This window comes from Desmodus rotundus, chromosome X (assembly GCF_022682495.2).
Source record: "Desmodus rotundus isolate HL8 chromosome X, HLdesRot8A.1, whole genome shotgun sequence".
Lineage (NCBI taxonomy): Eukaryota > Metazoa > Chordata > Mammalia > Chiroptera > Phyllostomidae > Desmodus > Desmodus rotundus.
The window spans coordinates 83,955,397-83,976,067 of record NC_071400.1 but is presented as its reverse complement, the minus strand read 5'-3'; the positions used below and the strand labels follow the sequence as shown (position 1 = coordinate 83,976,067).

The window sequence follows — 20,671 nt, the reverse complement described above, 5'->3', positions numbered from 1 at the left end:
TACTCTGGTTTGTCACTGATCACATGATATTTCTTAATAGCTTGAAAACTTTTAAAGCTTTTCTAGCTGTAATTTGGAACTTGGTTTAGTTAACTATTTATAGACTTCAAGGGGAAATGGAATACTCGCTTTCTTTGAGGGGCCTGAGAAATGTGGAGCCTAGGATAGGTGTTACGGTGTGAGGCAAAATATAGTTTTAAAAGTTACATAAATACAATTTTTATTACCTTTATGAACTGGTTACCGTGTGTTTAAAAATATGGTGCAGCGGGAGAAGTGCAGGCGTTGACATGGGATAGTTCTGTGCTCTAATTCAGGCTCTGCCGCATTTTAGCTGTGACCTTGGGCAAATTACTTAACTCTCGAACCTCCTGTGGTTCCTGTGCGACATTAAAGTGCATCCCCAAAGCAGCCTAACACAATACAGACAATCAGCAAATGCTCTGTCCTCCTTTCCCCTGATTATTACAAAAGACAATTACTTTTAGTGAATACATATTGAAATTTACATATTGTGGACACTCACTGAATGTTGTTGAATGAATGAAATCATGGGTTAAATATGCTGTGTTATAAAACTTATGTCACTCACTTGGTGAAAATGAGGATTATTGGGATAAGGTTATTCCATTTAATTCTGTAAGTTACAGAACTTTGTTCAACTGAACTTTTACTACACTTGATCTTAGCCAAAAGACCGAGATGCGATATTCCACTGCACTTTTAAAAAATGATCTTTTTATAATTGTTTTATTTGCCTTATAGTATAATTCCATTTAAAGACTCTGGTAAGTTCATGATGACCTCTCAAGGTTGCTTCTGAATCAAAGACGGAACAGGCTGAAACATACAGACATGGGTTACATGAAACACAAATAGGTTCTAGAATTTTCTTATTTACCATGTTTTTAGCATTAGTAACTCTAGAGCTTAAGTTTATGCATAAAGTGGAAATACCATTTCCACTTCTTATATTTCAAGAGTCTGGTGATTAGTTCTGCAGCACTTTTCTTCTGGCTTATAAACTCTTTAGAGGGCTTGACATACCTTCTATACCCATCCAGGAAATATGTGTGAGGTAACTCCTAGCTATTCAGGATAATTTTGTAATTTTATTACTGAACTGAAATTCAAAGGTGAATTCATAAATCCTTTACTGTAAATGTCCTGAGCACCATTCATTAAAGCGTGTTGCTGCCGCATGTGCATGGCCTTCATTTTTATGAGCAGTTTGTTCCCGTGTTTATTCTTTGTCACTAGATTGGCTGTTTAATGAATCATGCATTGTGGATGTTTTTAATAACTTGAATATTTGGATTTTCTGAAAACAATTACAACAATCAAGTTTGTATATATATCTTTGTGGTTTAAAAAATGTTGTATGAATTAAGAATTAATTCTAGCTATGGATTACTACCTATTCAAATTGTATTTAGTTATTTTTTTGCTCTCCATTCTTTCTATGGTTTTTTACTTTAGTTTTATTATTTACACTATTGCAGATGTCCCCATTTCTCCCCTCTGTGAGCCTCCCCGCTAGCCCATATCACCTCTCCCCTCGCTCTGGCCATCACCACACTGTTGTCTGTGTCCATGGGTCATCCATGTATGTTCTTCGGCTAATCCCTTCACCATCCCAACTCTCCCCTCTTGCAAAAAACAACAACAACAAAAACTGGTGACTACTGACTTGTCTCCTTAGTTTTGCCTTTTCGAGAATGCCGTATAGTTGGATCATAAAATATGTAGAATTTTCAGATTGGCTTCTTTCACTTAGTAATATACATTTAAATTTCTCTGAGTGTTTTCCTGGCTTGATAGCTAATTTCTTGTTAGTGGCAAATAATATTCTACTCTTTGGATCTACCAGTTTGGTAATCCCTTCACCTACTATAGGACATCTTTGTTGCCGCCAAGTTTGGGCAATTATGAATAAAGCTGTTCTAAACATCTGTGAGCAGGTTTTTGTGTGGACATAACGTTGCAGCTGTATTTATTTGGGTAAATAACAAGCAGTAAAATTGCTGGATCATATGGTAGGAATATATTTAGTTCTATAGAAAACCGTCAAACTGTCATTCAAATAGCTGCACCATTTTGCATTCCCACCATCAACGAATGAGAGTTCCTGTTGCTCCACCTTCTCTTCAGCATTTAATATTGTCAGTGCCCCAGATTTTGGCCAGTCTAATAGGTGTGTTGCGGTGTGTCATTGTTTTAATTTGCATTTCTGTGATGACATATGATGTGGAACGTATTTTGATAGGCTTATTTTTTCACCTGTATATCTTCTTTGGCGAGGTGCATTCATATCCTTTTTATATTTGTCACTGATTCTCATGAATCCAATGACAGCTTGTTGAAGCATTTACTCAATGCTTAAATTTCATATCCAAGCAGCAATTTTTTTACTATAGGATATTATTTGAAAAATAAAAGGTTGATTCTCATTAGAGGTATAACTCATGCTTATGCATACTTATATTCAATATTCGTGTATTAGAGTTTTATGAGGATAAGGGAAGATTGCACTTCTAGTCATAAAAACTATACAACATTTGGAAGGAATTTTAGAAAACACCTTGTTAAATCACCACTCAGTCTGTGATCTTACCTTACAATATTTTGTTTTAAAGGATTGTTTCATCCAGCTTCCTTCATAGCCGTCTGTGGATTGCTTCTTACATGAGTTCCAGATCAACTGTGTGCCGTTAAACACTAGCGGCCCCAGGGCTCAGTTCTCAGACATCTTGTCCTTGAATGCTCACTGGCTTGGGGATCTCTTCCAGCCTCATGACTTCTAGTATCTTCTATATGTTGATGATTCCCAAATTTTCATCAGCACTCTGGAACTCCCGACTATCCATCTGCTTAGTCCACTTCTTTACTTTTGGTCTAAACAGGCCCATCACACTTAGCCAATCCCAAACAAATTCCTCACCTTTCCCTCCCATTCGTGACCCTCCCCAGTCTTCCTCAGTGGTAACTCCATTGTAGGTGCTCAAGCCAAAACCTTGGATTCCCCTTGACTCCCCCTGTATGATATGCTCTAGCCTATCAGCAAATTCTGTCAATTCCGCCTTGAAAATAGACCCAAAATTTGAGCACCTCACAGCACATCTTCTGGTTCTTCGTCAAAGCCCTCTCACTGCTCACCTATTTTATTTAAATAGTTTCCTGATTGTTTTCTCTGCTTTCAGCATCATTCCCTCTCAGCTTTTTTTTTTAACACGGCAAGAAGCATGATTGCTTGAAATACAAATTGTGTGATACTCCCTTGTGATCAACATGTACTTGTAATGCTTTCTCATCTCTCTAAGACTAAATCCCAAGTCCCCACGGTTGCTTACAAAGTTCTTTATACAATCATCTGGCTCCTCTTCACTTCTGTCTGTCTCCTTGAACTTTCTGTTGCCTGCTCCACTGTTACAGGAGACACTTCTTCCCACATCAGTACCGGCACTACTAACTGCTCTGTTTGCCTGGGATGCTTTTCCCCCCGGCTAGCCTCATGGCTGCCCCACATCCCTCAACCCGCCTCATCCTGTTGCCTCCTTCAGATATTTGCTCATGTATCACTGCTTAGGGAGGCCTTCTCTGGCCACCTATTTAAAACTGCAGACTGCTCCCTTAGCTCTTTATCACTGCTGATACCTGATACATAATTTTATTATCTGTCTGTCTTCACTTAAAATGTAAGCTTCACGAGGAGGGATTTTTATCTGTTTTGTTTAATATCCCCAGTGCCTAGAAGAGTGTCTTGCTTAATAAATATAGATTGACGGAATGAATTATGTCTAATACATTTAAGTACTAGGGAACTATTTGCTGTACAATATTTTCTCAACTGTGTACTTCAGCAGTAGAAAAAGCAATCAATAGGTTCTTTGTTTTGAATTTGAGTTTTCTTGTTTAACAGAGTCATTCATTTTTTCCCTTTACTGAACCTGTTTATTTAAAAAAAGTCCACTGTGCTTTTCAAAAGCTGTGTACACTTAAAGAACTCAATAATATTAGTGCATAATCATGGTTCTTTGGGATGCTTCCAGACTTTTGTTTGACCTTCACAAATTAGTTCTGAATTAGAGGCCACTGCTGGATGGGAAGTAAGGTACAAGATGAAGACAGAAATTCTAACTCAATATGGAGCAATTAGACGGACAAAAACTGCAAGGAAAGGGACTATTTTCAGTGCATCAGTCCTCGTTTTCATAAATGCTGACATAAGCGTGCCATTAAAATAGCATATTTTCGCAAATATTGAACTTTCAGATGCAAAGTGAGCAGTCAAATGGTTCTGTTAATGTGACCTAATTTCCAGAGCTGGGTGTTGTGCGAGCTTTCATTCTGAGTCTGTAAACCTTCAGGCTACCGATTCTTTCAGCCCAAGCTGATTGTATTGTAGTCTAAAACCTAGCTCCCCTTCTGTAAATTTAACATTTTGTGTTTTCTAACGTCTTTTATGCACACCTATACGGAGCTCCGAGCTTTACTATCCTAGAGAGGAAGAGGAAAATGCAATTAATAAAAAAACCACAAAAATGTATTCAAAGCAGAATGTTTAAAAAAAGACTATTTCTGCTGAAAGGGGAAAAATTACCATTGTTCTGCCGGCTGAAAGTGTTGGAAATGTCTCAAAGAAACACAATTGGATTAATTATATTTTCATCTTTTTGCTCCCATTCACGTCTGAGGATGTACTTCACTGTAGGTTCACGTTTTTCTGGATTATATGCGAAGCTGCAAGATTATCAAGATGCTTTCAATGCTCCTCTAGGGATAACATGTCACCTTTATGAAGGACTTTTTGTGAGTCTGATATTCTCTTTCCTAGATAATCATATGAAAGAGAAGCTTCAAAAGCACCAAATAGCAAGTTGGAGTTTTTTATTCTGATATTTAAAAACACTTTACTATATTAAGGTGACCTTTAAAAATAGGCTAAACATAAATATAAGACTGTGAATTCAGAGTATAGCCATTTTCTCTAAGAACATCTAATCAAAGCACTTAGGTTGTTCAGAGGGTCAAACAATAGGAAAACAATTTCTGCGTAATATCTGCATAATGAAATGGGGGTGATATTGAAATTATACTTTTATTCTTATAAAATCCTCTGTTCTAAACATGCATACTTTATGGTGCAGCATTTTCAACCCAGGCATTGCTTACCCAACAGTATCAGGTACTTCTGTTTCTAAAAATGTTCAGAAAAGTGCTATTTATGATAGTTTAAAAGCAGAAGCAATCCAAATGACCAGCAGTAGATAAATACTTTTGGTATTGTGATACAGATATATATATATATATATATATATATATATATATATATATATGGTAATAAGAGTCTACTATTACATGCAACATGATAGGAGAATGCCAGAAAAGTTAAGTAAAACTGGATAAAGCCATAGAGAATATAGAGTGTCATTTCCATTTAGGTAAAATACAATAGAGGGGAATGTGAATCTGTTGGGTGTCAGAAGTCAAGATAGTGGTTACTTTTGGAAGGTTATTGACCAGAAGAAGAATCAGGATTGCTCCTGGTGCTGGTTATACAGGCATACTTAGTTTGTGCAAATTCATTGAGTTCTATACTTATGATTTCCTTTTCTGTGTGTATGAGGTACTTCAATAAAATGTTTACTTAATAATAGCCTTTTCTTCCAGGTTCTTGGAGCTTGCAACTAATGAGTAGAATATGTACTACATGACTAATTCAGTAGTCTTGCCAGGTGTCCTTGCATAACTTGTTAACTGTGGGTAAATTGTTTTGTTTTCAGAAAGTAAAAAATAAGGCTTTGGGAAAAAAGAAAGCCTTGCCCATGTGTATTAGGTTCCTGTAGTTGCTATACCACATTGCCACGCACTTTGTGGCTTAAAGAACATAAACTTATTGTCTTATAGTTCTAGAGGCGTCAGTATTACTGTGATGAAATAAAGGTGTCAGCAGGGTCGTGCTCTGTGTGAAGGCTCCAGGGGAGAATCTGTTCATTGCTTCTTCCAACTTCTGGTGGCTGCCAGTATTCCTTGGCTTGTGGCCACACCACTCTAATCTTAATGCTAGCATCTTCAAATCTCTTTCTGTTCCACCTTCTCTGTGTGTCAAATCACCGTTTGCCTCCCTCTTATGAGGATGCATGAAACTGCATTTCTGGCCCACCTGGATGATCTAGGACAGCGGTGTCAAACTCATTTTCACCGGGGGCCACATCAGCCTTGTAGTTGCCTTCAAAGGGCCAAATGTAATTTCAAGTCCTTAACTGTTAAGGAGTAGTTACATGTATACAGTCCTAAAATTACACTTGGCCCTTTGAAGGCAACTGCGAGGCTAATGTGGCCCCGGGTGAAAATGAGTTTGACACCCCTGACCTAGGATAATCTCCCAATCTCAAGGTCTTTAACTTTATTACATATGCTAAAATTCTTTTATTCCATGTAAGGCACCATTTCCATGTTTCAGGGATTAGGATGAAGCTATGTTTTGGGGGGTGAATTTTAGCTTTCCAGTCAATGCGATGTACATGAGGTAGTATTGTTTACCCACGAATGTGGTTTGGGCACACTTTGCACCACAGTTTACAAGTGTACAAAAATTATTTTCTAAGGTTTCATCACCCCACTCTTTGCTGATCTCTTGCTACATACAATTTTAATCAAAAGATTGGAATTGTATTGCTGCATAGAGTAGAAATCACATAATGCAGATATTTTTAACACTCAAAAATTTTCTTGGGTTGAGATCTCTCATGGGATTCAAATATAAAACCACAAATAACATTGCCCCACAATCTCAGTTTATTTCCTTCCCAGAGTGGCACCATAAGGTATACTGGGAAATTCTAGGCCTTGGTCGAGCTGCTTTAGAAATTTATGCAGTCTCATTTCATTTTACTGGGGGCAGGTAAGTAGCTTTCATAGCATGGCAGTTGTTTTTCCAAAGATTGCTCAGAAAGATTGGGAACAAATCCTCTATTTTCAACTATTCTTTGCACTAAACCACCTTCGGATGCCTCTACAGGGAAGAGCATGCTTTCACACAGCATAGGGTTACCCTGCTCCATCAGAGAGGCCCTCTAAACCATTGGCCCAGATTTCTGGGTATCACAGAAACTACACAGAACATCATAAGGTACCAAAAACCATGCAAGCAGGCTTATGTGAAAGCCCTAATTTCTCAATACGGACACAAAGGCATGTCACTTGCTTCCATTTAGGATTGTGAGAGCTACTTTCTGCGTACTCAAGAAACAGTGTCCCAGATTAGCTCTTTTTGATACACACAGTCCATCTATTCAGGTTTCCACCAGTGTACACAGGTGTCATCAGCTCCAGTCAGCCCTTTGAAGGCTTGCAGTATCAGAGCAAATTAGGGGGCTCCCCTATTATGCGTAGGTTACTATCTAGGGGTCTTTCTCGCTCATCTTTGCCCCTCATAAGACCCATGTATAATGACATACGCATTTTATATTCCACATGTTAATCCCATCAATTTCTGTTTACCTTTGTCCCCTGTCCTGTGAAACTCTGTTCATTATCTGAGCAGTGTCACTGCTGTGCTCCACTGGTTTTACTCACTCGATGTCACTGCTCTCTTGTTGGACTAAGATCTGCAAACTAATGTGTGCTTACGTGTATTTAAAGCATTAATGTCAGCAAACAAAGAATAAATTTGAAGGGTCTGATGAATTAGGATGATTTTCTACTTTTATGGGCAATGGAAACCTTTTGCTTATTCTAGCTGAGCTTTTCCATTTGATCAGGAAGAGGCAAGTATTTGATTTTTATAAGCGTGAAATAAAATCTCTCATGTTTGTTTACCTGGTTGAAGCACCGACTTGTGTTAACATGGTTAGTCCCAGGGGAACAGCAACTGACTGACTGCATTGTGTTGGCCACGAAACCACCCCTCACAGTCTTCTCCTTCGGGTGTGCACTGGACAGCTGGCCGCCGATGCTGCATTCTGTGCATCATGAATTTGGTGCCGAGGCTCCTTCACAGGAGCTTATCCCAGCCAATGACTGAGTGTAGCAGGGGTACTAAGGCAGGCCCATTCCTTTAAGATGTGGGGTCATCCGCTGGTGACTGTTTGATTTAGGGTTCCCCTGTCATGTTGGCCAACACTATTTTATTTTATTTTTTGGCATCATAGCAGGATAGTTCTCTCAGGCTTCCTCCTGTTTTCTTTCAGAGGCTGCCCCCTCCTACCCCCGTAACTGGTGCCTGTCTAAGCCCATCTTTGTGTCTGCTTCTCCAGGAAGGGAGCCTGCATTAACAGAAAAAAAGATGCTTGTACCCCGTAATGACATATTTATGCTCCATTATTCAAATTATGGTCTCAGGTTTTACAGCCCGATGTTTTCTCATAGGCCTATTTATATGCCCCTACGTACACTCTTTCAGGAACTGTCAGATAAACGAACTTTTGGGAACTGTTGGATAACCTTGAACTTTCTCTTAATTTATTTTGTTGAACCTAGTTGCCCTTCAATTTGAACTCTTCCAGCCAGCATAGAAAAGTATAGTTTCTCCTGCATCTGCCAGTCAAAGGAGGTTTGTTTATCGTACTTGGCGAATCAAGATGACTGGGTGACTCTTTACCAGGTTCCTGTAATGCCGATGTGTCGGAAAACACTTTCACAGGCTACTGGACCCTATTACGTAATTGCATAATGGAGGCTTGAGTTAATGACTCACACTTGCCTAGAAACAGTCCTGACACCCTGCTCTGTTTCGGTGCTTTGTTGTGTTCTGTCCGTGATCTGGCACTGGGGTATGGACCATTCCACTGCATGTCCCTCTGGGATGTTGTGTCCGAATGAGGGAGCTAAAGGAGATGGTAGTCATTAACGCTCTGACTGAATTCTTAGTTTGCAAAGCAAGAAATCGTCTTGGTGGAGAGCCTCTCAGACTAGTTATGGTGATGCATTAACAGTCATTTCTAGCACCTGGATAACGATACTAATTATTTGGGTGCTTTGGAGGTTGAGTGTTATGTGAACCTTGGTGAAAATTCTCTCCTTATTAAAGTGTTATCTGCATACTAAACAGCCCACTCTATCCATTCACGATTAATACCCCAATTTTATTAAAAGCATCTGAGAATATGGACTTTATAATGTCAACTTTAAATATGGAGACTCCGAATGAAACAGTACAGTAGTCGCCATCAAAGGAGCAGTTGAAGGTCAGGCTATTAGGTGCATTAATTCTTCTAACATTAAATCTTGTAAAAATGGTGCTTTATTGTTATTAAGTAGAGGTTTTTAAAAGGTCCATTAACTCCGGTGTCCACCAAGTGGCACATCAATTATAAATTTATTTTATGTAAATGGGACCCCTAAATGACACTATCATTGTATTGCTTTTTTACCTTTGATCAAAATAGTCAAAACCAGTACTTGACTGTGTCTTTGCTCAATTTCTCAGATAAAATCTGGGATTAGCTGAGCAATTCCCATCTCATGCATTGAAGACAAATGGCCTCAATGAAAATTCTATTATAGCTTAAGAAAATTATCTCCTTTAATCTGATGCCATGAGGTAGTGGGGAATACAGTTATCTAGCGACACCTGCTTAAAATGGCAGTGGGAAGTATTTGGGGACCTTTGTTCCACTGACTTGCTACACATGACCTTTGAAATCGCAATAGCTACCTTACAACCTACAACAGGAGCACACACGGATTTCAGCGAAGCACTAATGAAGCTTTGAAATGAAGCTAAATTTGAGAAGTAAATGGTGCTAGATTTTTGGCAAAGAAAACCCATTTTAGAATAGATGACAGCATGACATTTTATGTAAATGAGGCTATTAAGACAATTCGATATGTAAAATACATGGCCATTGAAAATATTTTATTCCCAAGAGCAAGCCAGCCCACAAACGTGGGGTTAAGTTGCTAACTAGTAAGCAGCTGATCCTTGTGATACATTGCCTACAATTAGAAGACTATAACAAATTTGTGTCTCACAGTGGACAGTTTCTCTATGGTCTCATACCAGCTCTGATTTGCTCTCATATTAACCTTGACAGCTTGCTGTTTTTAACATCCAAGACCAAAAGTACTTAATATGATTAAGTTGGCAAAGCTTGCATTTTTGGCATTTTACTCTATTCCACATTTTCTTGGTACTAATTTCCCCACTCTCTTGATTTTTTATACATGGGCATAATTCATGTGCATAAATGTAAGTAAGTGTGGCACTTGCCAAGAGGTATTTCTGTGTGAGGTCTCAAGTAAGATATCGAAGGGATGAAATGCATTTTCTTGTTGAACTTGCAGTCATCAAACCCCACAGAGAGGAGGAATCATGACCCAACCTATATAAGGTAAGGTTAGACGTGCAGAGTCGGTGCCTGAATGCTTGCCTTCAGATCTTAGCTGTACGATGCTGGCCAAGCTCCTTAATCTCACTGTTTCCCTTTTTTTTTTCACTTGAAAGAAGGGGACAATGACAACACCTCCTCACAGGATGTCTGTGAGAATTCAATGCGCTGATGTTTGAATAGCAGCGCAGTATATCTAGTACACTGAGAACTCTGAACTATTATTATAGGCTGCTGAATGTCCTGATTTTATATATATATATACACACACACACACACACACACACGTACACAGACATAAATACATGTCAATCATAGAACAGTGCTTGGCACATAGGAAACGCTCAATAAACAATAGCTACTGCTAAAAATAGTGGCAAGGGATGGATCCAGGCTTTCGAAGTTCTTGAAGCTTTTACATTTGGGAGGAGGTAATTTATGAGATAGGAAACAAAGTTATGAATGCAAAGTGCCTACAGCAATTTCAGTGCTCTTGCATAAATAAGTTATGAATCTGACTGCCTGCAGTTTCCATGGGAGGGCCCATGCTAGTGAAAGGCACTGAAATGTATGTGTCGTTGGCTTCCATAAACCTGCCTTTGAAAAGGGACTTTGCCAACCCCATTGAAGTTACTCACTTTGTCTGTGAAATAAGTATATAGAGGTCATGAGGAGCATGGCCATGATTAGTAAGTGAAGATTTGGAACCAAATTTTTATAACTCTGTACCCAGCCTCCTTGATCAAACACACACACGCAAACACCTGACACACGGTGTACTCCTTGCAAAAGCTTGTTGTTATAATAAAGATTCTCAGTAACTGTTAAGTAAAGGCAGCTATAATGTATGTTTCTTAGCCGCTAATTAGTGTGAGGAAATGAAATAGGCTACAGAGATATCTGAGATGTGGGAAATAACGGGTAAAATTAGAAAACAAATAAGGCTGAAACAAATGGTTTACTTATTTTTATCCAGGAATCATTTATCAACTACTTTCTAAATGTACTTGGTGTTAGATATATAAAGATAATTAAGATAGGGTAGCTGTCCTCTGGGAGTTTAGTTTAGAAAGAGAAGAGAAATAAATAAATATAAACTGCAAAGTGTAGTAGGCAGTGTTTAATTTTACTGATTGTGGCGAGTTTTAAAGAGACAGTACCACTTTATCTGATCATCAGGATAGTGAGGCTTTCCTGGAGCAGTCAATGGAAGGCCAATGATAGAAGTAAAGATAAAAAGATATGAAACATAGGTCACTGAGAGAACTGCAAATGACTTTACAGTAGCAGAGTATTGGGCTTTTCCAGTTGAATGGCAAGAGACAGGGTGAGATCAAGGGTGTGAGTATATGCTGTACCGAGGTTTTCTACAGTGAATGGTGGGAAGTGAAAGCCATAAAGGTGATTTAATATGATGTGCACTTCGATAAGATTAGTCTGGGGGTATAGTGAGAAACCCTGTTGAAAGGGTTTGACTGTGGATGTGGAAATACCAATTAATTCAGGTAAGAGAAGATGAGGCTAAGGTAGTAGCAGTGGAATAGAGTTGGTGGTGTGGGAACCAAAAGAAAAAAGAAGATAATGAGTCAACAAGATTTGATCATCAATAGCACATCAGGATGAAGGAGAGAAAGTGATCTGAGGTCCTTTTAGGTTTTCTGGTTTAGGGAATATAGACGTAATTAAGGGAGAGAGATGTAAGGGCTAGTTTTGGTTGTGCTCTATTTAAGGAGCCTGTGGGGTACCTATGTGTAGCTATCATGGGTGGAGGGTGGATTCAAGGCATTTGGACAGATATATAATTTTTGGCAAATAAGTAGTTAGATATATTTTTTAAAGATTTTGTGTATTTATTTTTAGAGGGGAACGGAAGGAGAAAGAGGGAGGGAAACATCAATGTGTGGTTGCCTCTTGCATGCCCCCTCCTGGGGACCTGGCCCCCAACTCAGGCATGTGTCATGACTGGGAATTGAACCGGTGACCCTTTGGTTTGCAGGACAGTGCTAAATCCACTGAGCCACACCGGGCAGGACAGTAATTAGTAATTAAATTCATCAGAATGCGTGCAATGGTACAGCAATAATGTGTGGAGAGAGAAGAGACCAAATAGAGAATGCAAGGAACCTGATATTTAAAGGGCAAAAACTGGGGGAGAGGAGAGGGGAGTGAAGGGAGAGGTTGTGAGAGCAAGAGCAGGAGAGAGAGTTGTTGAGTGACAGAAGATAAGGATAAAAAAATGGTGTTATGGGAATCAAAGGTGCAGAGAGAGTTATGCTACAGAGAGATTAAATAATGAGGTCATTAGTAACCTTGGCCAGACCAGTTCCAGTGAGCAGAAGGCCCAAATCTGAGGGTCATGCTTGAAAAGGAAGAGATTACAGGAAGTGGAGTCAGCTTGTGTAGAAGGTGGTGTCAGGTGAATAATGTCTTCATTACGCACAAGTCTGCAGCTATTCTGGTGGCCTCACATCTGAAGTTGTCTCAGATGCTTTTGTCTTGCAGTGGCATGTCTAGTGTATATGACGCACACGTACCCAGTGTGCCATTTTTTATTGCTCTCTTCTCTACGACATTAGTTTTAGGAGTGTCATAAAATTAAATAAGTAATAACAATCGCCAAAAAGAAAACTGATATATATAAGACTATGCCCGGAAAATAAAGGAGTGAATAAATTAACTACTACAGTACAGCAAAGAGGGGAAAAGTAATCGAGTGATACTTAGTCGTATTAATATATTTTCTGAAAAAAGACAAAAACTATATACCTACTTAATGATCTGTTTAATAACATTATAGTTTGTACTTTCGAGCCTTCTGCAAAGTTGCCAATGACTTTGTCCAAAGAGCCCTTTTTATTACCTGTAAATTTGAAAAGCATCTTTCACATGAACAAATGGGTATACAAATACATAGTTAGGAAAATTCTTAACTATAAGAATAAGGGTGGCAGTCATTTTAAAAAGTTCACTTCGCAATACATTCTAGAAATTGTAGTATATAGTCCATGTCTTTGTCTGCTTGGGATAAATTCTAGGGGCTTCCAAAATGTCTGCATAGTCAAAAGAATTCTAAACACAAATAACATCTCCATGTGATATAAACTGTCAGCAATAAGAGAACTCAAATGCTGCTTCTTGGTCATCACAGTCAGGCTGAGACCATTTTTATTTAAATCTGCTTTTGAAAATTAAGATTATCTCATACCCAGAGTTTGGGGACAGCACCTGTACCGAAAGAGAGCTCCAGTGACTCTAATTTTCAGCCATTAGGAACTAACTCTTTTTTGTTATTTTTTACTCTTTAAAGTCTTATTTTCTATCCCAGTTGGCATTCTGTACTATTTTGTATTAGTTTCAGGTGTACAGCAGAGTGGTTAGGAAGTGTCTCCCCACCGTTATTTCAAGTCCCCACCTGGCACCATACAAACATAGTTACGGTCAATGATAGAAACTTACTCTTGAAAAGAGCCTGTAACGCTGAATCTGTGTGTATTGTGAGGAGGGAGGGAGGCGAGTGTGTGAATGGGATTTGTCCAAATTAACTTCCATGAAGAATTCAATGTTTATTCAAGGATACGTGGCAAAAAAAACAGGTGAATTTGGCACTGATACAAATATTAAAATGAATAGGAACATCACCGTTGCTTAGAACTTGGAGCAACAAAGGGTATTTTTCAAGGAGAAATACTTTAACATGGGTAGTATTTAGAATTGCCAGCACACAATGATAATAAAATGCAGATTGACTTTAAATCGATTTTTTTATCTTTAAAAAATTATCTGCAGAAAATACCTCTGCTATTGCCTGCTCCTTGTGCCTGGTTTTGGAATTGTATAGTATTGGGCAAAGTGCCTTTGTTTAAGTGATTAACATTCTTTTCAAAATTAAACATTTTCTCTGATAAAATATGAAGGATCTCCAACCTTCATGTCATCTTTACTAATATTATTTGCCCATGCTTTCCAAATTCTATTGAAGAGTGAATCATTCTGTGAAGGGTAGACAGTGTACCTTATTATTGGATAAATTTGATTCCTTATGTAGTTTATAGTATACAGAAATGCATTTTTAAATGTACATTATAAGTTAACCATACAGCTGGTGTGATATACAGTAATAGTCCCCTACAAAAAAAAATCTGAACTACTTAAATAATATATTTTAGAATCTCCAATTACCTGGTATCAATCTTAGTTTGAGATTATTGTTATAATATAAAATTTGAAATAGCATGAATAATTTATAATACTTACATTTTAAAATTAGTTAAGTATTCCATTGAGGGTCCCACTTCCTCTATATTATTTCTGCATGTTTCTTTTAAAGAATTATCCTTTAGGAAAGTGATACTAGCTGGATATTAATCTAAATTGCTTTGCCCAAAATATGATTACTTAGTCACTGTTTTCCAGCCTGTCATAATGCAGAAGACATATTTCAAACTATTATTATAATAATGAAAAGCATCAGCTCTGGTGGAGGAGGATCAAGATAAACTCTCTGGGCTACTAAGGAAGTTATTTCACTTCTGTGCTTTAGTCTCTTCATCTGTCAAACGGGGCTAATAATATTACATAGCTCATTAGGTTGTTTTGAGGGTTAAGAAAGAAAACACATGGAAAGTTCTTATAACGGTGTTTAGCGTACTGTAAATACTGAAAATGTGTAGTTATTTCAGGAAAGAATATCTAAGACTAAATTAGTTGTTTATTCCTTTTCTCTGCTTGTGTTATGAAGTGGGCAATATCCCATATTTAGCCTAATTGTCCCCGTGACCTTACTAATGTGGGTCATTTTGACTGAGAAAGCCATACCTATTATCGAGGCTAGATATACTTTAAAGCAACGACATTTTAACATTTTCATTAGCCATGTTGTCTACAGTGTTAGAACATAATATATAAACTATGTTAGCTATATTCCCTGTTAGCTGTATGTTCCCTGTTGTGATCATTTTCACTTAGTAAAAATGTATCTGTAAGATTTCTTCTCAGTAATACTGCTTAAAAAAAGATGCTTTCTAAACACAGCAGTGACTACACTAGAAGTTAACCTACTTCATTTTAAAGGCAATATTAATATGTTTCCCGAAGAAAACAAGATAGCTACTTATGGTGTAACTGAGTAAGCAGAAGATGTCAAAAGGACTCTCGACATGTCTTCTCCTAAGACACAAAGTGAAGAAAATCTGTCTTCCTTTCACAAGAGGCCCTCTGAAAGAGCACAGCATGCTACGAATGATGTCAAGAATACGATCCTTAGTTCTGTGACTTTTCCAGCGGTTACAGGCTCATATGTTTGACCCGTGGCTGAGATTCATGATGAATGAAACACACAAAAAGGGCAAAACTTGGAGGGGCCAATAAAGACAGAGTATTTTCTATTTAAAGGAATTAACTTTTTTCAAGGTATGTGACTTGGATTTCTGAGCTGAAAAACGCAGGCATTTGAGGCAGAAAACTCAGATGGTGAGGGGTGACTGAAGGAACAGTCTACAAGGAGAAATGTACCTTGTAGTGAATTGCAGTGGGCTTTAAAATGAAATTGCTGGGAGCTACATAAGGAAGAGGAAAGAATAGAAACAGAATGAAGAACATCCAGATTTACAGCATCCCTGAAGGCAGCTGGGGGGATGACCCCATTACTTTCATTGAGCAATTTGTTCCATCTCTCCTCACACACACCCTCGCTAGGACTTCTAAAATAGAAAGATGAACGACATCCTTCAGCCCTTTCCACTCTCTCAAAGAGGTCTCCAACTTCATTTATTAAGGCTTTAGAACTTCTTCATGTTTTACTATTTTTAACATTTGGTTAACCTTCTATTTTTTCTCTCTGTTTATTTTTCTCCTTGACCTATATCATAGAATTGTATTCTAAGAGGGCTTTTTTTCCTAAATGCAATTTGTTAGAAATGACTTGGCAAAGACAGGCAGAATTCATAGGGTCCTGCAGCAATAGAAATAATGAAGAGTTTTTTGATAAAAAAAAAAACCCTAAGACTAATTAATTCTGTATGCTTTTGAAATATAAAGGCCAAGAAGGAAATTTGAAGAAATAACTTTAGAAACATAGTTTATATCTAAAATGTTACAAGCCTTTAAAAAAAACCCACTAACAATCTGATTAATCAACAGCTTTGGTTTTTATTACTTCAAGGGGTATCATTTTACAACATTCACACAATTTATTTCATGCTTATAAATATATTTATGCAAAGTATATGTGAAGATGTATAGGATAATATTGTATAATGCCATCACCTTCATCAACATTTGGTTGTTGCTTGTTTCTCAAGACTTGTGCCATCCTAATACTTTTTGCTTGTAGAAACAAAAGTCTCCTCTCAAATAAACTCAATTGGGTTAGAAATGATAAGCAGGCTTGTAAGGGCAGGAGAGACATAGAGTACATCATGTAATCTTCCATTGTGCAATATAACGATCAGGCTGGACAGAGGAACAAGCTCCACTTATATGAAAAGCATGTGCTTAGTTGGCAGGTCTGTGTCACACACACATTCATAGAGGTCCAGTTTCATGTCATGCAGTGTGTTCAGTTTAGGCGGTACAATGATATGTAAAGCGACGCCAACCACTGGAAAGGTCAGGTTCCAGGAGGACTGACTTCTTTCCAGGAGGAAGTCATTCCTTTGCCCAAGAAATTATTAAAACTGAAAAAATGGCATTCTTGAAACTACTGGACTTTTTATATATTTCAATGGCTTGGCTAGCTTTGAAGCTAGCTATGTGAAAAGACTGTACGTTGGTGTCTGAGAGAGACTTTCAAATAATCACTACAAGTCCGTTTCTGGTTACCTCCATCATACTATTAAAACCAAGCGCACTAGCACATGGTAAATTCAGCCAGGCCTTGTATTATTGGATTTAGCCAGGGGCTGGCCAACTCTTTCTCCAGAGGGCCCAATAGTAAATATTTTCAGTCTTACAGGCTACACAGCCTATGTTGTGACTACTCAGCTCTTCCATTATAGTATGAAAACAGCATGGACAATATGTAAATGAATGTGTATGTACATTCCATAAAACATTATTTACAGAAACAGATGGCTGACCCGATGTGGCCTACAGATGTTTGTTACCTTTTGATTAAGGGATGAACAGGACAGCTTTCCTGCTAACAGGGTTTGTCAGGAGGATTATGTAATTTAATATATGTAAGATGCTTAGAACCACGCCTGGCATGTAGTGAATGCTACTACTATTACTAACATCTGGATAATATCTAGGACTTAATCTTGCATGTATACATATCTTTGAAATCTGGATTATTGACCATTACGGTACCTGGATATTAACATGTCAACCATTCATATATATGGTAAGAAATTTTGTGGATGAAAACCTTCAGAAGATTCAGTGTTTCACTTGCATATTGATATATTTGGACTGTCTCTAGTAACACATATAAAGTGATTTGATGATATTTTATACTATTTAATCATTTTAATTTGCCATTCATATATTCTTTAAACTTTTAACCATTTCCCAAGACTCTGATCATTCAATTGACATACTTTGGTTTTCTGTTTATATTCTTGTTTTAATTCTCTCTCTTTTTTGCATTGTATAAATATAAACATGTGTTTATGAGCAAGCGAAACAAAGAAACGCTGGTGTTCTTGAATATGATTCTCTCACACAATGACACACCCAATGAGAACTCTACATTATACAGTATACTCAATTTTCCCAGATTTTTAAAATTGTTGAAACCTAAAATGTTCTGGTTTTGTGGGCCACTCTATTCTCCTGGGAGAATAAAATGATATAGAAGTTTGGCTTTAGAGGCCTGGAACAGCAGTGATTCAGTTAAGTTAAGCATGACCAAGTTTCAGGAATGTGCAGACCTTCCTGACATTTGATATTCGTTAGTCCATTTCCTTACTTGTAGGGAAGATTAAATAGAAAATGAAATACTTGAATTTGTGAATTCAGAAAGAGAATTTTTAAGTGCCTGTGCCATATCCAGACTGAGTTCTGGGCAAGTTCCTGCTACATTTTTATACAGTACGATAACAGATAATTTTTTGGCTGTGATTTTTACTATGGAAGAGCAAATACAAAAATAGAGAGAGTAAAGGAAGAAGTTGTGGGAAGCAGAGGAAAGAACTACTTGGTCTTGTAAGGTTCTTCAGAAAAGAAGGCATTTGGCATAGCAAGTGCTAAATGAAGGGAAAGAACAAGTCACATGGAAGATCTGGTGACAGCGTGTTCAGACAGTCTCTGAGATGGGAATAGAACTTGTGCATCTGAAGAACAGAAGGTTGCCGGTGGTGAGCATGGGGAAGAGTGATCCAAGGAAAGGTCAGTGAGTATGTAAGGCCTTGTGAGATACTGTTAGATAGGCATAGAACCCTGACACATATAGGAGATGGTTGTAGGTAGGGCAGTGCTGTGAACTATATTGTTTTCCAACACCATTGTCACAGCTCCAGTGATAGCAGATATACCTATTAGAGTGACTCATTAGGAAGTGGCTGTCACTGGACTGGAGTGGAAGCAGTGGCAGTGTTGGGAAGACATGATTCCAAATATGTGTAGAGGTAGAGATAGAGCTAATAGAATAGGACTTGTCATTGAGTTGAATATGTGGTGCTGGAAAAAGAGCTGATTCAAGGAGGTTTCTTAGGTTTTGGTCTGTACGCCTGGTAAACTATGACGCCATTTACTAAGATGAGGAAGTCTATGGGAGGAGGGCATTTTCCGAAACCAGGAGTTCAGGTTTAGGTATATGAGGTTTGTGTGGCCTTCTCCATATCCAGATGGAGCTGTTGTGTAGGCAGTTAATCATTAGACTCTGGAATTCACTAGAGAGTTCTGAATTACAGATATAAATTTGAGAGTCCTCACAATGTAAATGGTATTTAAAACCATGAGTTGGTGTCATATTTTCAAGATAGTGTGTGTAGACAGAGAAGTCCAAATACTGAGCCCTGGGGTATTTTAGTTTTAGATGTTTAGCAGAAGAGATGAACCTGCACAGAGGATCAAGGATTGTCCAGGTAGATAGAAGGACAACTGAGAGTATATTTGGTCCAGAAGCCAAATAGAATGCGCTTCAGTATGGAAGGGATGATTATTTTGATAAATGCTAGGAAGAATTTGAATAAGATGAGAACTCACAAAACTGATCATTGCATTTGGCAAGAGGTAAGAGGTTGTTGGTCTTGAGAAAACTTTCAATTGAGAAATTAATTACTTTGCAAAAGCTTTTTTTGTTGTTGTTGCCTTTTTTGGCCTTTACTCCCCTTGCGTTTGAGGTCAAATTCATGAAATCTTTTCTAAGACCAAGGTCCATAAGTCTATTTATTTGAGAGAGAGTGAGAAGGAGAGAGAGAGACAGACAGACAAACACTGATTTGTTGTTCCACTTATATATACATTCATTGGTTGATTCTTGTATGTGCTCTGACTGGGGATCGAACCCAGAACCTTGAGGTATTGGGATGGCACTCTAACCAACTGAGTGACCTGGCAAGGTCCTCAAAGTCTATGAGTTTAGTACCTATGTTTTATTCTGTGTAATTTATTATTTCAGATTTTATATTTAGGTCTTTGATCCATTTTGAATTAATTTTTCTACATGGAGACAAACTGTAATCTAGATTCATTCTTTTCCATGTAGCTTTCCAATTTTCCCAACGCCATTTTTGAAGAGGCTTTTTTTTCCTTCATTTATGTTTTTGGCTCCTTTGTCAAGTTATTTTTGCCCATATACATGTGGTTTTATTTCTGGGCTCTCATTTCTGTTCTATTTGTCTTTGTGTCTGCTTTTTTTTGCCATACCATGCTGTTTTGATTATCATTGCTCTGTAGTATAATTTAAAGTCAGGAAGTGTTATACCTCCAGCTTTGTTATTTTTGTCCCAGGATTACTTTAGCTATTCAGGTTCTATTGTGGTCACCCCAATCAATTAAAAAAATTACATTTAATGAAAAAAAATCACAGCAAGGAAGTAAAGGTAGGAAGTATAAACTAATCTTTCCAGAAGTTTGGTATAAAATGAAGCACAGAAAAGAAAAGAAATGGAACTTAGGAAGTTTGTTTTTAAAATGGGCGATATTGCATTATAGATATACTAACAGAAATGTTCTAAAAAGGGAGAAACTTGTGATGAGGAGAGAAAAGGGGGTTTTGAAATAGTAGATTCTTTGAGTAGATGTAAAGAATGGAATCCATTGAGGGAGTGGATCATTGGCCTTAGATAATGATAACAATAGTCATTATTTAATGTGCACCAGCTTCTTTTCTAAGTCATTTATATATATTTCCTCACTTAATCCTTAGTGTAAAATAGGTTCTATTATTATCTTCA

At 37.7% G+C, this 20,671-nt stretch overlaps 1 protein-coding gene and 1 pseudogene across 1 annotated transcript in view; one reads left to right on the top strand and one right to left on the bottom strand.

Moving 5' to 3' along the window:
* The window catches only part of IL1RAPL1 (interleukin 1 receptor accessory protein like 1), a 1,180,423-nt gene that overhangs the window by 223,923 nt on the left and 935,829 nt on the right, over window positions 1-20,671 (top strand). The gene's annotated exons all lie outside the window — the stretch shown is intronic.
* LOC112313437 (U2 spliceosomal RNA) lies at window positions 617-709 on the bottom strand (annotated as a pseudogene).